Source organism: Haemaphysalis longicornis, unplaced genomic scaffold (genome assembly GCF_048455015.1).
Source record: "Haemaphysalis longicornis isolate Haplotype H1 unplaced genomic scaffold, Haemaphysalis longicornis Haplotype H1 scaffold_12, whole genome shotgun sequence".
Taxonomy (NCBI): domain Eukaryota; kingdom Metazoa; phylum Arthropoda; class Arachnida; order Ixodida; family Ixodidae; genus Haemaphysalis; species Haemaphysalis longicornis.
The window spans coordinates 99,491,548-99,509,054 of record NW_027526225.1 but is presented as its reverse complement, the minus strand read 5'-3'; the positions used below and the strand labels follow the sequence as shown (position 1 = coordinate 99,509,054).

Below are 17,507 nucleotides of genomic sequence, written 5' to 3'. Positions count from 1 at the left end.
CTCCCTCTCTCTCTCTCTTTTCCCCCCCCACCTGGCGGTCTCTCGCAAAGTTGCGAGCACGGCTGCCGCAACTGGCACGGGCTGCCGCAACAGAAGGCGCTCCTGAACGCGTACGCGGAACGATGCGATTCAACGAGACCACTTCGCTGCTCGGTATGCTCGCATTATTAATGAGGCTGAATGAGAGGCACCGTTCGGGCCCAAAACGTAAGGGGTATACTGTTGCTGTAACGGAGCGAATAAGGCCGTAACAAACGCGGAGCACGCGGAGAAAGCTTACCGTACAATGTGTAGCCATGCTCATTCCCGGTCATCGAAATTTCGAAGCGCAACACCCTCGCCTCTCCTCCACCTTTTTTTAACACGAAAGGGTTTTATTCCGGGATACACAAACATTTAAGTGACGTAATAGCCGTCACGGAAGTGACGCCAGTGCAACGAAGCAAGTCACCTGTAAAAGGTGCACCCCTGCACACGGGGTCTTCTTGCGGGGAAGCAACCTTTAGTAGTAAAGAGTACGTTATACTTCGGGTTGTTCGTTTTCGGGTTTTATATTTTAACACGAAAGTGTTTTATGCCGGGATACCCCATGATATCACTGACGTCAGTACACCTTTGCCGAAGCGACCCGCCAGCAGGAGGTCGCTCGCCAAGCACAACCACCAGACAGCCGCCGACCCGCAAATCATGTTCAGCTGCAGATTTTGCTGCACATTTCACTTTCGTGTTTTACCGATTCCTGTGACACACGAATCAACCACAGTTTGTTACCTCTGTCCTCCCGTTGATGGGAAGACGCCGACTTCGGCAAACGATACCGGCAAGTACACGCGTTCATGGGCCGTCCCATAAGGACCATAAACAGCGGCCGGCAACGAAAAGAAGCGAAGGAAACATACACGGTAAGCTCAGCGACGGAGCGATGCAGCGTGCTTTCCCTTTGCAACGCACAAAGCGACTGCGATAGCGTAGCAACGAGAGCGGGAACACCCCCTAGCGACGGCCTATTATGGCCATTACGGAAAAGAATGCAGAAGGTTAATTGAAAACAAACTACAGTAGACGCCCGTTCATACGAACTCGGAGAGACAAAAATTAGTTGGTATTACCAGAAATTCGTCTAAAGCGGACGTTTACTGCACCGTGCAAGTCGCAAGGGAGCAGAAGTGTTGTTCGTTTTAACCATAAAATTTGTCCTAACCAAGTTCGTCTTAACGAGAATCCACTGTATTAAGGACTGGGGCAGTTGGCGTCTCCTGTCGTCGTCGTCGTAACCATCGTCTCATGTAGTGACGGTACTAAAACACCATGATACTCGCTTTCCAACGCTTCGCTAGAGAACTTCGTGCTTCGAAGACAAGACACTTTTACGGCACAGCTGTATCCCTCTACCCCTCCAACGGTTTCATGTCCATTGTCAAAATCGCCAAGGCGCCAAGAATACACGTATACACTGCATGCTTCGCCCCTCCCCAGGTTTCACGTTAGTGGAGATGGTCCGGGATGCTTTTTTAATCAAACAGGCCGCTGCTGATCGATGATAGCGATAATCGCAAAGTTAACCAACAAAGAATACGAAGGCACCTGAGACATAGCTGGGCCGGTATTCGCGGTAAAAACATCCGCCCAAATACCCGCGCTGTTTAACTGTTAACCCTCAGCAGCGAGGCGAATTCGACCCGCGCCAGGACCGTAATTAGCGAAGGACAAAACCCGCTAGCCCGTTCCTGCACCTCCTTGCAGGACCCCGTTGCGCAAGTATACGTGGTGACAAACGCGCACCTCGTGACGCCTCAGAAATATTCAGAAGTGTTAAGACGGCCCGAAGAGCTGGCGAGTACCTCAGGAATGCAAATGTCCGCGCTCAACGTGGAAACACCACACGCCAAGCTGCTGACCAGGCGGCAGGTAGAATGATCGACCAGAAATGACCAGACTGCGTGGCCCCGAACCAAACATGCCCGAAAGCGCAAGGCATGTTTCGGACAGAGGCCAAGTTCAAGTGCCGCATTTCGGAGGAGCAGGCTAGTAAAGAAAGGGCGACTTCAGCCGTTGTCGCATCCCAATCGGGTCACTCCTTCCCAGCGGGGCTTACAGCAGCAAATGTAACTCAAAGACCGCATGTATTTACTGTTAGAGCAGAGGTAGTCAAAGGAGAGTACCAACTATCGCGCGAACACGTAACGAAAAAACAGCAGCAGCAGCAGCAGCAGCAGCAGCAGCAGCACGGTTGCCGACATCGCTCGCAGCCGAGCAGTGCACTGCAGCGAACTGGCGAGGCGCGGGTAGCGGGGCGAAGCGCACCGGCGGCGGCTGTTCCGATGCGTGCCGGCGGCCTAGAAGACGGCTCTCGGTCGACCTTTCCCACCGGGAGACGGCAAACTTGACGCTGCATCAGCGCCCACGGGGCCGCCGACCGGCCACTGCTCTTCCGGGTTGGGAGAGGGCGGCCGGCTTCGGGGTTGCCGCCGCCGGCGCACCGGGACGACGAGGGGGAGGCCGCTTACGTAACGGTTACGTGAGGCTCATACACTTGACCCTCCTGCCGCCGCCGCACGCCCTCCCTCTCCCCCCGCACCGCCGCCTTGAAGGAGGAGGGAGGAGGAGGGCCGCTGTTGCCAGCAGGTCGTTTTCGCCGCCACCGCGTCGGAAAACCCGCGCGCGCCGAGGGGAATGGCCCATTTCGACGGCAATGGGCGCCGATCGGATCGGGAGCGAAGCGTAGGCCCCGCGTCTTCGGACAAGGCAGCAGCGATCATAGCTGCTCAGCAGACGACGACAGACACAGCGGGGCTCTTCGATTATCCTTCTCGGGCTCCCCGAGAGGCGATCCGGCATTCGTAACTTAGACGTTCCGCCCACGGCGCTTTGGGTCTCCCCACCGGGAGAGATATATGGGTGCGTCATGGCACGGTGAGAAGGCACAGAACCTGGGGACTTTCCGCGGCAACGACGGCGACATTTGGCCACCCTCGTATTCAACGGCGGGTGGGTGGAGTGCCAACCGCCAGGGCTTTCTGTTAATGAACTAGAGTGGCAAAACGCGGACGCCGCTCAAACGCCGCGGCAATAGGCAACAAGAAACTCTGAAATCGTCACGAACTGCTTTAAAGGGGAACTCGAGACGAAACAAGAACTAGGCTTTGGTAACCCATCACTCCACCCACGAAAGACAAAGACGTTTATTAACCGCAAAACCGCAGGAAATGCTGAAGAGCTTTCAAATTGCGCACAAAAGCAACGCAATATAGGGGGCCGCACTAAAAACACACTTATCAACGTGTTCACTGCGTGTTAGCAGTCCAGTGATACGGTCAAACAAAACTAGAGGCCCCACAGGTCGGAAGGATCACTCACGAGTGCACTCACACACATGGGGAGTGTGAGTGCGAGCTCCACCCGCAGTGATCCCCGCTCACCATGCACTCGCGAGTGCACTCGCGCCATTTGCGAGGCTTAGCGTGGTGAGCGCTACTATTGCGCTTGTACTCGCTGTTGTCTATTCGTTCCAGGAGCCGCTCGCTGTGATGGTTATTAATTGCGGGGTTGCTGTTAGCTTCCGAAATATGCCGTCACTGAACTCCATCTAACTTTCTGCCGCCCCCTGCAACGCTTGCCTTCTCTGGGGATCCACTTTGTTACCCTTAATGACCAGCGGTTATCTTGCCTTCGCATTACATGCCCTGCCCACGTCCATTTCTTTTTCTTAATTTCTACTAATATGTCTTTAACACCAGTTTGCTCCCTGACCCACTCCGCTCTCTTCTTGTCCCTTAATGTTACACCTATCATTTTCCGCTCCATTGCCCGCTGAGTCGGGCAAGTTAGATAGGCAGATGAGATCAAGAAGTTTTCAGGGATAAATTGGTCACAATTGGCACAGGACCGAGGTGATTGGGGAATAATGGGAGAGGCCTTTGCCCTGCAGTGGGCGTAGATAGGCTGGTGGTGGTGGTGGTGGTGGTGGTGGCGGCGGTGATGATGATGATGACGATGATGATGATGATGATGAACTCCTGCTATGGGGCAACCTAGAATTAATTCTCTGCTGGCGTGTTGATTTAGGAATATTATTTGGATGGCGGCCTTCCGGCGCCGTAATGCACTAATACTGTTCGGTTTCATGACTCATGGAGGGTCTACTGCCCACACTCGCGTGCGAGGGGAGACGAGTGGTGAGCGCGAGTGAATGCTGGTGGTGAGCGCGAGTGCGAGTAGTGCGGGAGACCGGTGAGCTTCAGTGAGTGCGTGAGGAAAAAATATATTTTTCTGTGTGTGTGAGTGTGAGTGTGAGTGAGTGGCGCCCAGTTTAACCGCCCACCGCTTTTCATGCGAACACGAGCCCAGTAAAGTTCTACGGGTGGCCGTAGAAATTACTTAGCGTTTCGAAATCATTCCCAAATTTCGAAAATATTCCGCAGCTCGCACGTAAAAGGTCTACGAGGCCGCGCAGCTCTCCACTACGGTACAACACACGGCCCAGGCCACCATGGCGTTGAGTTGCTGGATTTTACGGCGGGGGTCCGGTTGATAGGTGTGATTGTGTCAAACATAACCTTCTGCGACAAAGTTGGTCCGCAGCAGCCAAGGGTATTTCGAACGGCACTCGAAGTAACGGTGAAGGGCGGCGGTGCTCCGAACGGGGTGACGATTTCGGTCCCGAATCGAGGCGCACAACCAGCACAAACGGCCACTTAAAGCTGGGGGAAGGAGGAGGGAGATTGGTCGCCCGGTCGGACGAGTTCCGGCGACCCTTCAGCACCGACCTATCGCTTTCCAACACTGTTTGGCGTGGCCCCGAGGTCGATGACCGGCGCCACAAAGCCACTCGATGACCCACTTGCGTTGTCAACAACAAGCCGGCCGAGCACGTTCTCAAGCGGTCCGCTCTGGACGTGCACGTGTATGATTTCACGTCTCTGTGCCCTACGAGTGGTGTGTCAGGTGACATTGAAACTTTTCATCGCCTGGACTGCCGAGAGCACGCGACGGATCAGTCAGTTTTGTATAAACAACTCCGAAAGAGAGGACGCCATATTTGCCAGCGGACACTGGATTAAAAGGAGAGACATCTTGCACGAAGTCCTTCAGTTTTTCTAGGACACAAGCATACGTAAATGTTAGCGATTTCACGCGCGTAGTGCTAAAAAGCCGGAGCAATTGCCGGCCAGCCATTCGAGGCTTTGTTCTGCCATTTAGTAAAGGCCCGTTCACACTTGCGACGACAGCGAGCAAAAGCAACGGGAATCCTGTCGCGAGACGAAAATTGGTCCCGACCATTCGACAAAAACGATCGACTACGGAATTGCCATCGCTTTCGCTCGCTTTCGTCGCATGTGTGAGCGGGCTTCAACAGCAACAACAACAATACGGGGGGCGATTACCAATAATTCGAAATTTCTAGTTCAAATAACTTCAAACGAATCGCGGATTTCCTTTGCTTCAATACCATTTTCTGCATTTGTTGTTGTTTTAAAGGGTGGCCCTCCGGATCGATCAGACGACTGTGCACACTTTCCACGTAGCCGAGGACTAACTTGAGGGGAGGGAATATAACACCCCCCTCCTCTTTTATAGTCCCTTTTGTTGCGTTTTTTTTTTTTGCTTCCTTTCTGCGTTTTCGCGGAACAAAAAAAAAAAAACTCCACTCACGAAGTCGTTCAGTGAATAGCCGCAGCTACGCGGCTGTCGCTGGTATCGCTGTCTTCTGCAAGCTGCACGAGCGCCACCTGTCAAGACACACACAAAAACACGTTATAAGCAAAATTGCACCGAAATGTGGAAGTTCACGTTGCTTTAAAAAAACAACCCACAGAGAGAGCTCGTTGGCAATGTGGGGAAAAAAAAGTCCGATAATGCCTAAGCCCTGGTGGGGCAATACCATGCCAGGTTTGTCGCAAAAACGGTTATCCATTCCAATTATTGGACTGACGGACTATTCAAATCTGAAAGCCGGCCAACCAGAGTGATCAGTTAGCGTACCTCGTTCAGCGGTTTTTAACCGGATATCTGAATATCCGGATTTATGTTTTATATAGGAAAGATATCTTTCCAGCGCAGGTTTCCTGCGCAAGCCCGCGCAGGGTTTTTTTTTTGGGGGGGGGGGGGGGGGGGGGGAAAGGGGGGGGAGGGGGGTCGATTTTATGACGCCACCGTTTCGCTTTCTTTTCTTTTTCTTTTCTTTTCCGAGACTGCTCCAATGCAGAATATTTCACACCCAACAAAGAAAGTAGGCACGAATTACTCATCCTGCAGCTTGCGCTAGGCTATAACCCGAAGCATTAAAACAAGCATGTTAAGAATTCCAACCAGCACATAACGCTGAAAATAATTTAACAGAAGTTGTTAAATCGGAAGGTTTCAGACAACGCATTTTACAGGGCACGAATTTTGGCACTTCGCTCATGATATTGCCACGGGGAAACGCAGAAAAGGAGTATTTACTGGGCCAGTAGAACGCGTATGCAACACACACGCTGACGGTGGAACCTAAGCATCCAAACCTGAAGGGCTAGCACGTCAACCTCCTCATCTTCTACATCCCCCCCCATCTTTGTACAATCGCACATAAGGGCAGTGAGCGGCCGGTTTATCAGAGCAGGCACTTCGCGCCGCATTTGTCACGCCAGCCGCACGGCGAAAGCAAGAGTGAAAGTTCCCCTCGCCCTCTTTAGCTGCGCAACCATCCAACAGCAACATCCTGCTCCGACCACGGTCGAGATGGCCTACGAAGTTCTGACGCAAAGACTGTTCATACATATCAACGGGAGTGAAAACGATGGGGAAGTTTCTCCGGCACACTAACCCGACGAGGAGGACATTTTCTTTGGGCGAAGGTGCTGCAACCCCGCCCAAAACGCCGCTCTCCGCTTAGCTTCAATTAATCGGTCCGTTTTCTCTTCCGTTTCTTGTTCGCCCGCGACGAGGACAATTAAGCACACCAGAGATTTCAGGGAGAAATCCCAATCCTGCTTGCAAGGGCGTAAGTATTATGAATGAAATCTCGTGGCGGGGATAAAACCGTCACCTCCTCACACGGTCTGCGCAGGCGAGCCGATTGCGTGCAAAGCCACGCTTTTGCAGGGAGGCTGCGCTGGGTATTGCTCTCAAAGACGGGCACAGGAAAAAAAAAAAAAAAAAAAAAAAAAAAAAAAAAAAACGTACACTTTTACGCGAAGGCGGCGCCACCTTCACGTTTATAGGTGTACGCTCTCTCTCTCTCTCTCTCTCTCTCTTTGTGTCCGTGTTTGTGGGCAACACCCAGCGCTATTTTCCCTCCAAAAGATGTTACAAAAACCAGCCCGACACCAAGCATTGCTGAAAGCCAGGTCGCCCGTGCGCGCTTAGTGCCGTGCCGCAGTGCCTGCCTAACTGGAGGCAAAGCCCGCCTGCGGGAAAGGCGAACGCTTCGTGGGGAGACGCCAAGCGTGAGTGCGATCAAAAGTGCACACAAAGGCCGGAGTGTACACGCGGACTCCGGCGCATGAGATGCGTCTATTGCAGGTGCGTCAACTCTTTCCCGCCAGTGTCTGTTCGGCGGCGTGGACAAAGGACGCCAGTGGAGAATGCCATGAGAGCAGGATGCGTGCCTAGCTGTGCAGTCGGGACGACTTGTACAATAACCAACATGAGGGCCCCGAGGCATCAATTCGCTAACGGCCGAAGTGCGGGGTAAGAGAATTTTCACTGCGCTAGAATACACAGTGCGGTCATCTAAGCGTCATTCGTAATGCACGTGGGGCCGTAACAACCGGATCCGAAGAGCATCCTGCATTTTCCCCCGCCTGGCTTAAACCCCCCTCCCCCCACTCTCATAAAAATAAACTTTGCGAATGCAACGTGTTTCGACCGTGGTGGGAATGAGGGTTTGGACCGAAATCGTATAGTGGTGGAACAGGTACACTGCGCGACCATTGCCACCGATTCATTCATTGCAGGGTTTAACGCACCGACGCAACGCAGGCGATGAGGCGCGCCGTAGTGGAGGGAGCCAGATCAATTTTGACCACCTGGGGATCTTTGACGTGCGCCGAAATCTCGTACACACGGGCGTTTTTCCTCTTCGCCTCCATCAGAAGAGCGGCCGCCGCGGCCGGGAATCGAACCGGCGACCTCGTGCTCAGCAGCGCAACGCCTTAGCCACTGAGCCACCGCGACGCGTACGACCACTGCCAGCAGATGCTCTGTTCGAGATTAATCTGGGGTATTCACATGAGCTCCGTAAAAACAACGCGACGGCATCCCCCATTGGAACGGGTTTGGAACTAGGCTACCCCTTTGGATGTTTAACGCGGCTTCCTATGCAGGGTTTTATTTGCGAAAAAAAAAAAATATAGAGTCGTTCTCAACGTGAAAGCTGCCGAAAGTGCAGAGCAGCGATTCGCCATAATGGGCTGTGGCGCCGTTGTCCGCTCACTGCTACCACCCATCACGCTCTTTGCCTCCCTGTTTCCCTCCTCTCGATGAATTGAACGAAGGTTTGTCCAAAGCAATTCAAATTTCCCGCCTTCGCGGTGATCGCGCGCCCCCTGCCCGAAACAACGCGAGCAGGAGTTCTGTTCTTTTTCTGCTTGCTTTCATCTCGCAAGTGCCGGAGCATACTGCGCAATTTGGAACGCATCGCTTTTGGCGGCCACTTTTTCCGCTTACGAACGTAAAAACCAACCCAACGGGCGTTCATAACTAAATCGACGCGGGGGCTGCCGGTTACCTACACAGCATGTCATGTACATAAGCGCAAAATGAACAAGGACGAACGAAGTGAACGGGACACGGCGCTACTATCAACTCGTTTTATTTTCACTGCGATGTCCGATTTTTTACGGTATGATACGCAGCTAATGAAAGAAAGGAGGAAAGGGGGAGGAGCACAAGCAAATACAAAAAACAAAAAAGTGAAGGATGACATTTCAAACGATCGCGTTACAAAGGCACTTTTGCACGGTAAAATCTAATGGTTGGCTAAGAATTGCAGTTTTTTCTTTGTCAATGCTAAAGAAGCTTTGATAACGCAGTTGTCTTTTAAGGAAACTATCTGGTAGGCCTCGATGATTTCTCGTGTCAACTGATCCTCGTGTCGGGCTACAATCCTAGTCTTATCGAAAAGTGGCCTACACTCACAATCTCTGCAGTCTCTGCAGTGTATGCCCAGATGTCCTTCATGCAGTACGTCGGACAGTCAGGTCGTTGCTTAAACGATCGGCTTAGAGAACATAAGAATATTGTAGATAAGGCGATTAAAGGACATCTGGGCATACACTGCAGAGATTGTGAGTGTATGCCACTTTTCGATAAGATTAGGATTGTAGCCCGACACGAGGATCAGTTGACACGAGAAATCATCGAGGCCTACCAGATAGTTTCCTCACAAGACAACTGCGTTAGCACATGTCTTCTTTAGCATTGACAAAGAAAGAACTGCAATTCTTAGCCAACGATTATATTTACTTGCCGTATAAAATCGGGCGTCACAGTGAAAATAAAACGAGTTGATAGTAGCGCCGTGTCCCGTTCACTTCGTTCGTCCTTGTTCATTTTGCGCTCACTTACATGCTGAATGACCAACTCGCCCAAAAAACCACTCTGATACCTACACAGATTTCGCCTCAAATGTACCTGAAGTTTCCTTTGCGCCACGCAACGGAGAGGTGTACGACAAGCACCAGCAGGTCACTAGTTTGGAGCGTTTATATAAACCGCCCGTTTTTCGAAGCCTCTGTGTCCGTCACGCCGCTACGCCATGGGTATGCTTGTGCCCGTTATGTGGCTACCCTGGTGCAATTGTGGCGGTGGCTATAGACAGCGTAACAGCGAAGGAGCTACGAGCACAAGGTGGGACCCTAAAGTGGTTTGCACTTGAAAGAATCGAAATACGTTTTTTTCTAAAACCACTCAGAGTGGTATACAGTTAGCGCGGAGCGTTCAAGCGGAGTTGGTTACGCACGGCACAGGTTCCCAACACAATCTCCCCACACCGACGCTCCTTAGTGTTGCCTATAGCAACGCATTTTCTTCCTCGGGCGGGACTGTATCCCTCAATTGCCTTGCCTGGGAAGGGTTCACACGTCAACAGAACGGCGTTGCCCTGGAGAACGCTGTTTTCTTAGCCGCGCGGCCTCTTTCCCTCTGGGCGTTGACTGAGAGGCTCATGCAAGAAGATAGCGATTCTCAAATGTTAAGCACCTCGCGATCTCGCGCTGAAAAAGAGGACTGCACCATAGAACTGGCTCCGACGGAGTAACCGAAGCAGCTTGAATACAGATGTAAGAGAAATGAATCCATGGAATCTTCAGCGTATGTTCAACAGGGCAGCCTCCTTCAAACGCAGCCTACCAACTAAACGGAGTATACTCAACGACGCGAAGCTATCCAGAGCTGCACGATTAAAGCCAGACTTTTTTTTTTTTTTAGTATACGCGCATTCACGACTCTACTCACTGCTGTATCCAATAACAATGAGTTTTACACGTGCTACGTGGAAAGACGAAATTCAGTTCGTTCGCTCTTGTCCTGCGCAAATTACCAGCGTACGTATTTCCTCAAAGAAAACAAAAGAAAAGCACCGAAGACGTCGTCGACAATGACATACGTCCAGCCACCACAAGTGCGAACGCTAAAAGAAAGACCTTGCAGTCGACACTATCCATCGAATGGGATCCCACTAGCCGTCGTATGAGATCAGTTAACGTCAGTTCATGAGATTCTGTAACGTCAGTTGGCACAGAAGCTAACTCGAAAATTGATCCGAAAGCGCTTTCCCGCCGTTTCAATTTAGTCACAGCATTTACAAAATAAATTTACATTGTTTCCGTTTATTCGACAAGTCCATCACCAGTAAACTGCCAAGTGCGCCCTCGGATCAATTTTCGATCAAATGCTTGCGCTACGCCACTTGACTAAAATAAATTATTCCAGAAAAAAACACACAGAGATTCATTTCGTGCGCGAGTGTTGGAGAAAAAGCTGCGGTACTGCAGCCTGACAAAGCTTCAATTTCCGGTTGTTACATGGCCAACACTTTGTACAAGACAGACACAACACAATAATTCAATCCGCGCTATCTGAATTGTCCATTCTTTCGCGCAAATGTTCATCCACTGAGCGCGTGACCCAGAACGTCGGACGACGCAGATTACGCACGACTGTTGCTGAGGCTAGCAAACACCTTATTTACCGAGTTCGCTTCTTCGAAATCCTCGGCAAACAACGCGCCGAGGCGCACTTTAACTTTCCACTGCCCTTCGCAAGAGCATAAATTTTTCCACCGCCACGCGACCGCCGGTGGAAGCGGCCAGAAACGAGACAATGGCCAGGAAACCGCAAAGGATGCCGCGCACTCAGCTCCGCCCGATTTGCATATCGCGACAAGCAGGCGACTCTGTTTCGGGCCCTGTGGACCAGCGGTACCAGCACGATAGCCATCGGCGGCGATAAATATTCGGCCACGTCACGCAGTGGGGCAGCGTCACTTTAACATCGGCGCACAGAACGACCGGAGAGTTGCACAACTACGGGAAAAAGCGGAAGTCGACAACGAGGGACGGACAAAACAATGAGAAAACTGCGTGCAGTTGAGACAACGTTATAGAGTTGCGGTCGCGGGGAAATTGCGCAGCGCGCAGCGTACGAAGGAGGTAAGGGGAACAAGGACAGTTTCTCTAGCTCCATTCGATTCAGAAGGGGTGCACGGCAACGTTGCAGAGAAAGTTCTGTGGTGCCGGTGCAGTGCAGCAGCGTGATTCCGCGGTGCCGTGCATCACGGCTGCGCCGTCAGCAGCGCCCCTGCGTGTTTACAATCGAGCGAGGTGCAGGCATAGTCGTCTGCTAATCATCCTCGCCTGTCGTCCTCTACAACTGGATGTTTACGGCCATCTGGGTTGCGTCGTACGCATCAGCGGCGACACTAAGTTCGTCCCGCGTATCTTCGAGCTCGACGGACATTTTCACGCGGTCGCCGCAACTGCCGGTAGCCGCCAGCCAACCCGCAACGCCCCAACGCTCACGGCACCGAATCGCTGCACCTCCTCCGTAGCAGGTGCAGCGGTTCTCTGCACCGCGGCGGCACCGCTGCCGCACCATGAGCAATCGAGCGACGCGGTGCACGGCACCATTCCTGCAGCGGCGAATCGAGCGCTTTGGTGCAGCGCACCGTGCAACGGTGCAGGCGTTGCAGGGAATCGCGTCTGAATCGAATGGAGCTTCGAATATCCGAGAGGGAAAACAAGGTATGAGGCGGAGGCACCTTCCTTCCAGAGAAGCGATTCTCCACAGAGACCACGATACACGCGCACACACATGCACGTAATGTCAGCACGCGCAGTGTGTGCATGTATGTATGCATGCATGCATGCATGCATGCTATCGAGTTATCGGTTAACAAGCTGTTTCAATATGATTTAGGCTTAATATATTTTAAGTCTGTGTTTACAACTGACTTTTGACTTTATCAACCCACATTTTTAGTAAACCAGTAAGGTTTTATTTGGTAAGGTCTGCGTCAAATAGAAACTTTTTACTACCGCGTATTCAATCTATAATTACGGCAAAATGACTAACTTTCTCTGCAATATCAATTTGGAACAGTTTACCGCCTCCTGCGAAATTAATTAGCGTGTTGTCATTTACGTCGTATCCGAAAGACCATCCTTTGTCCATATTAATCGTTCTTTTGTCACTTTTTTGCCTATCTATTCCCAACGCAGAAGCGATACGACGATCTTGTTTTCTCACTGAGGAACTATTTCCTGTTTTGATTGTTCACTTCAAACGTATTCACACTTTCTAATTTTTTTCGAACGCCTTATATTATTGTACTGTTAATTATTGCAGTCAAAGTTGGTCGTAATTATTACCTTTGTTATTAACTTATCGATGATCCCGGTTCAGTCACTGACTTTGGGGTTTGTCTGTGGTGATTTTACTTACGTATTTTTCTAACGACCTTCAATAAACTTCTTTTTAACTTCTTACGCATGTACGTACGCATTAACACATGTACGTATACATGCATGCATGTATGCATATATTTATACATGTATGTATGTGTGTATGCATGCATGCATGCATGTACGTACGTACGTACGTGTATGTATGTATGTATGTATGTGCGTATGTATGTATGTATGTATGTATGTATGTATGTATGTATGTATGTATGTATGTATGTATGTATGTATGTATGTATGTATGTATGTAATGCATGCATGCAATGCATGTATGAAAGGTGCGGCAACATGGTGTCGCGTAGACTCCCTGCCAAGAATTACAGATCGAGACCGGCGAAAATGACTTCGACGCCCCCCAAAAGACGGTTTCCGGTATGCTCTCGTTCCCATAAAACGCTGGTCGTCACTCGACGCGCGCATAAGCCTGTTGGTGCCCGCAAAACAATCCCCGCTACACGCAGTGTCCGGCAGTATAATCGCGTTCGACGCTCGCAAGTAGGCCACAGTCTGAAGCCCACCGGATGCGCCCACGTGCGTCCGGAACGAAGTTACCCAGTGCAAGAGCGTTCCGCGCATGTTCTGAGCCGTCCGACAGCGCGGGCGGACCGTTCCCTCCGCACCCGCAGCGAGCACCGAACGGACAGCGACCATCCGACGGTGATTTACGGACGCAGCCGCCTTGTCTGCACGGGCCCATACCCGACGACTACGGGGAATGCACCGACTGCTAGCGCTAATCCAGTCGGAAAGACGAAACACCCATGCACGAAACAGCCATTGTTCCGGAGTGTTCACTCCGTACGTTTGCGCGTGAAGAAGCAGCACATATATGGCTCAAAAGTAGCGACCGCACATCGTTTAAATAAAAGGAAGCGGCAATGAAAGGGGGTTAAATTCAATTGGTTACAAACCAAGCTCAGGAGGGCTATTCGGTTTGATTGGTTGTAGGGTTGAACGCGCCGACGCAACGCAGGCGATGAGGCATGCCGTAGTGGAGGGCTCCGCATTAATTTTGACCGACTGGGGATCTTTAACGTGCGCCGAAATCTCGTGCACTTGGGCGTTTTTGCTTTTCCCCTCCATCAGAAGAGCGGCCACCGCGGCCGGGAATCGAACCCGCGACCTCGTGCTCAGCAGCGGAACGCCTTGGCCACTGAGCCACCGCGGCGGGTAGGAGGCTATTCGAACGACGGTTCAGCTTTTTTTTTTTTTTTTAGTGAACGGCTGTTGCGCACTGCAAGTTCTCATCGCAATTGTCTAAGGGTTGTTTTTTGTTTGTTTAGCATAACCTGATGTACCGGCTTCTTTATGTACTCCCGTGGCCCCTGGGCAGTGCGAATCTCGTCCGGGGCGAAGCCGGAGTCATTCCACCGGGAAGCCGAGTGGAGAAGACCAGTTGTTCACGCCCGACTCCTTCGTCACGAAATGTGAAAGCAAAAAGAGCGCAGACCACAGAGTAATTCAGAGTAACCACGGCGGAGCATCACGAACTCGCTCAAGAAGCGAAACAAAGGCGAACACTTGCGCGCGCAAAAGAGTATCCGAGTCGTCCCACACGTGGCCGCAGTTTCAATCGTGAATCGCGACACGCTTCAGGCCTGCCTCTCGTTGGTCGGAACATTTCGTGTCGTAAACAAAAAAACCCAGGCGGGACCCAGCAGTTCTCGCCTAAGACGCAGAGTGCATGCGTCAGCCTAATCAGGCATACAGCATAGGGCTCAGTATTCATTAAAAAAAACACAAACAAGCATCTGAATCGCATTACGGATGATAAGGCGCCTATGAACAATGGGACCCCCCACCATGTGTTCCTCGTAAAGATAACATTTGCAGATTATGCTTGAAGGCTAGGCAGGACTAGCGTCACGAAATAGATAAATTCTTGCCCAAGACACCGAGCGCATGCGTCAAGCTACTAGGCACGAGCCAGCATTTGCCGCCAGAGAAGTCGAGTGCAAGCGGCACGCCCGCCGAGACAACGAGGAGCATTTCACGCCCTCCCCCATCAGCACGTGTGGTGGTTTACAACAGCTTCGATGGACATCCACTTCCGCAGGGCGGGATGGCGACCATTTTTTGGCTTCACGATCTCCCCCAATCATATATTAATTACTTATTTAAGGCAGTTATTTTTAACCCGCAGCACACGTAATTTGTTACGTAACACGGTGTGACCACTAATTTGCGGCCACGCCCTGCATGACTAACTACCCGTATGTCTTCACAATGTCTAGTGTGTGTGTGTATGGGCGCGCGCACGAATAACCTGCAAACATGTTACCAAGCTTAATAAAAAACACTCTACCCCGTCAGCTCACATAGCCGCCCGAAATTCTCTGCCTCACAAAACGGCAAGGCTGAGGCGCCCGCTCCAGCTGGTAGACACGAAAGTGAGCCCAGCCAGAGAAGAGGGGGTTCGCGAAGAGCCTCGTGGATCCGTTGAGAGAGCACACACGCGCTAAACGTTACGTAACCCGGCCTCCTCACTCGTCCACCGCCAAACACGCAACACGAGACCCAACGACCTCTAGACCAATAGGAAGGAGGTCGGCTCATCGCACATCGCCAAAGCGCGCGCTGTCAAACCGCAGCACTTCTCTGGCCCGATATTAGAATGCGGACATTTCGTGGTCAGTTCCCTTTCAAGCTTCCCTCTTCCCATCGGACTGACGTGAAAGCGAAACTGCGCCGGGTCGGGGGTCGGCCTGCGCGTGACGGTGCTGACGTCACGCGCAGGAAGGCAGGAAAGGTAGGCAGGCGCGTGGCAGGAGGGCAGGCGAGGAAGACGGACCTGTACACGTCACTCGGCAGCTTCCTCATAGGCCGCACGGTGGGGGATCGTCGAATGGAATGGCGGCGGAACAACAGCTGCGCTGCTGGTCGTTTTTTACTTTTTCGCCGCGGGAACATTTAGCTTGCTGCAGCGGGACATGCGGAGGAGGTCGCGCGGTTTCCTCATGCCGCACGTCGTAGCTTTGCACGCCTCGTGGCTTGATGGGCCGCCACGTGCGTGCGCCGGAGCGGATGCGCTAGGATACGGCCGGATACTATAGTTCATTCCATAAGCTAGGTGCAGCACTGTGGAAGCTACACTGTTGTCAACAGCCCGCCCCCTCAGGGCGCGCAACTCACCCCGAAGGAAGCAACAAAAGGCGCCGGGGCCTTGCGGTTCCACTTGCCGAGAGGGGAGAAGGGAATGTACTTTCAGAACCCCCTCCGCGGCGAGTTAGGCGCCCTCAGTGGGCGCACTGTTGATAACAATGTAGCCTCCACAGTGCGGCAGCTAGCTTGTGGTATGAACTAAAGTCGGCGGCATGTAGGTATATAATAAGCCTTCGTTTTAAGAGCGGAGCTGTTCAAGCTTTCGCCTTTCCGTGCGGATCGTTAACAGAAAACTATCCTCATCGTCAAAGCGGAGAGGGGGAAAATGCTAGGCCAAGAAGTGTGAGGGCAAGTGGCGAGGGGGCAAGGAGCCGACGAGCACGTGTGGGGAGTGCGTGCCTAAAGGAGAAAAAAACACTTCCCCCGGTCGGAATCGAACCAGCTAGGGTCCCTCGCGTTTTGAAACCCCCGTCATACGATTGTACTGTCATCTCAACCGGGGCGCACAGCATTTGCTTGGGGTTCGTGGCGCGCGCACTGATTTCGGACTTTTTCTGAGTTGAAGGGGACTTTAGCTTCGGCCTTTGGCAGTTTAGACCTTAGATGCAAAGCGTCTGATTCACTCGCCTTGTCCCTCCGGCGTCGTCGTCGTCGTCGTCGTCGTCGGCGTTGTCCACCCCTCCCCCATTCTCCTCGCCGCGCCAGCTGCGCTCTCCGCCGCTCACCCCTCTCCTCTCCGATAGCGAACACTCTCTCGCGAGAAGCATTCGATTGGATTCGATTCGATTGGATTGGATTGGATTTGGATTAAAGTGGATTGTGTTGGATTGCGTTGCGTCATAGCCGCGGCAGACGCGCTGGGGCCGGCGCATGTGCAGTACTCTCTCCCGCGGTTTCCTCTCCGGGCGCGCTGCGCATATAACCGGTGTGCCGTTCTCCGGCGAAGCAACATCCACGCTTGGCTCAAACACCTAAAGTCCACGCCGCTTTACAAGTACGCCAACATCGTCATCGACTGGGACCGGCTTACGCAGTCCCCTCAACGTTATGCGCGCAATAAAACGCGGTCCCTTCGCCGCTCCGCCTATGCGTCGCATCTACACAGGGGTTCCCGCGAGGGGAGGTGGGAGTTTTCTTTTGGACTTGAGGAGGCTGGATTGCGGAGAACTTTGACGTAACTCAGTCTCCACGCAGAAAGCTTCGCTTTTTAACCATCTTTCTCTTGATAAATCGGCAGAACTAAGAAAAGCCAAGTATATGTATATATACATATACGCACACACGCATAGGAAGAGTGTCACTGTACAACGCTGAGGGAGGCATAGATGAATGGCTAGGCTTTCTTTTTACTACGATTAGTGAAGTTAATATTTTAAATTTCTGTAGAAAAGACAGTGAAGAAAAACGTGCGTCCAGAGTGAGGGCCAAACCCTCCCGCGCCCTCCGATTAGACGTTGGATG

The 17,507-nt window shown here is 52.1% G+C and overlaps 1 protein-coding gene across 2 annotated transcripts in view; it reads right to left on the bottom strand.

Moving 5' to 3' along the window:
- The window catches only part of LOC144163090 (membralin), a 170,048-nt gene that overhangs the window by 108,335 nt on the left and 44,206 nt on the right, over positions 1-17,507 (bottom strand). Inside the window, exon 2 of one of the 2 annotated variants that reach the window (XM_077693890.1) lies at positions 5,653-5,729. The exons of the other annotated variant lie outside the window; for it this stretch is intronic. The gene's annotated coding sequence lies outside the window, so the exon portion shown is untranslated. The remainder of the gene's footprint in view (positions 1-5,652; positions 5,730-17,507) is intronic. 2 annotated transcript variants of the gene reach the window in all.